Genomic DNA, 2048 nt, shown 5'->3' on the forward strand with positions numbered 1-2048 from the left:
GGCGGGGAGAGGGGGGCAGAGACGGAGCAGGACAGATGTGACCGGTCTTAAGGAGCCCCCAGAGCGTTGCCGGCTGTTTGGGGCCAGGGAGCGGTCACCTGCGCAGCGCCGAGCACGCTGGACGCCCCCCAGGCACTGGTGGCGTTTTCCACTGGCTGCCTTGGGTGTGCAACTGGGAGGGCTTCTCCAAACAGGAGCCACTTGTGGCGGGGGCAGCCTGCCCTAGCGAAGCCCAGAAGGCTCAGCAATGCTCCTGTTGTTGATGCTGTCCACCCTGGGGACCTCGGGTTCCTAATATTTGCATGGGTAGGGAGTCATGCCATATCCTCCTGAGGTGGGGAGAGGACAAGCTCTACAGGCAGGCCTCAACTTAAGATGTTTGGAGTTGCAACGAACAGCACTTAAAAAGTCTATAAATTGACTCCCCATTTTGACTTTCTGACATCAATTTCAACTTGACGACACTTGATCCAACAGGATGCCATGCAAGCAAACAAGTTCGCTGTGTCGCCCATCTCCCTGGAGAACATCTGTCCAAACTTCCTTGGACACTTTCTTTAAGAAAGCAGACAAGACTCCTGAGAAGACTCAAGCCAAGAACCCTTCAAAACGTCCAGCAAAGTCTCCTCAAAGAAGTCCTTCCAAATCAATACAATTGCTATTTACAATATAAATACATTAAAGTAGCTATATTACTCATCTATAATTCATTGAGTACAAGAATCTGGACTATTTCTCGTGAAAACAGGGTATCGGGCCTTCGTTCAGGAACCAACCCCCCCATTTACAACATTGTTCCTATGGGAAAATTGGTTCCGAGTTCCGACGTTTCAACTTAAGATGTGGTTTTCAGGAACCAGTTGTGTCGTAAGTCCAAGGACTCCTGTATTAGATTAACTGTGGGCATGTCTACACATTTATTAATGCACTTTAGTTAATGTGCATTTAATACTGTGCCTCCAGACATTTATACATGTACCTTTGTCTGCTCCAACAGGATGGCAATCCAGCAGGTCGGAGCAGACTCGATTAATCAAGTCTGTGGAGCACACAAGCTGACATGCCTGGCGATGCTGCATTGCATGCATTTGTAATAAAGAGTGAAATGTGCACCAACCCGGTGAAAATGGCAGCAGTGGTCTTTTGAACTAAAATATCTTTGATGCGTTTTAGCTCAAAAGCACACCACCACCATTTCCTCAGCACTGACGTGCATTTTGCCATTTATACAAATGCATATGCTCCAGCAATGGACACTTCTAAAAGCGCCTGATACTGCAACGCATGCACATGTACAGATGCCCTCCATGGTGAGGTACTAGGAAAGGGAGTATTAGCCTGACTTAATGCATATTAACTAAAGCAAACAGTTTTTTATTGATATTTAATGCACATTAGCTTATTTTAACATGAATCAAGTAAAAAGCACAGGGCATTTTTACACATGTAAGTGCTGCAGTGCCAGATGCTTTGAAAAGCACACAGTGCTGTAATGCTTGCCATGGGTGACTGGTCCGCCTTAGTAAGTGGGGGCATATCCTCCCCCCCACTCTCTGCGGGCAATCCTGCGGTCCAAGGGGGGTCCCCTGAAGATGATCCTGCAGCCAGGGGGGTCCCCCCATGGGCAATCCTGAGGTCCAAAGGGGGGTGTCCCCTGGATGATCCCATGATGGCCGATCACCATGGCCAATTGCTGCGCTCACTGCAGCCAGTTCCAGGAGCAAGGACCAGCCAATCACTGCAGCAGCTCCCAGAAGCAGTCGCAGCCATTCCCAAAAGCAATTGGCAGGAACTTTCAGGGGGGACACTGACGTTCCTGCCTGCCCCCCATGCCCATCACCTAAGTGGCGAGCATAGCCATCAGGGGGTGCACTGGTGCTCTCGGGGTGCACATGGACCCCCCTGTACCGCTTACACATCACCACTGATGGTTGCAGTTGTATAAGTGGCAAAATGTGCATCAGTGCTGAGAAAACAGCAGCAACATGCTTTTGAACTAAAACACATAGAAGGTGCTTTAGATCAAAAGTGTACCACCATTTTCTGCG

This window comes from Crocodylus porosus, unplaced genomic scaffold (assembly GCF_001723895.1).
Source record: "Crocodylus porosus isolate Cpor-Errol unplaced genomic scaffold, CroPor_comp1, whole genome shotgun sequence".
In the NCBI taxonomy this organism is placed as follows: Eukaryota; Metazoa; Chordata; order Crocodylia; family Crocodylidae; genus Crocodylus; species Crocodylus porosus.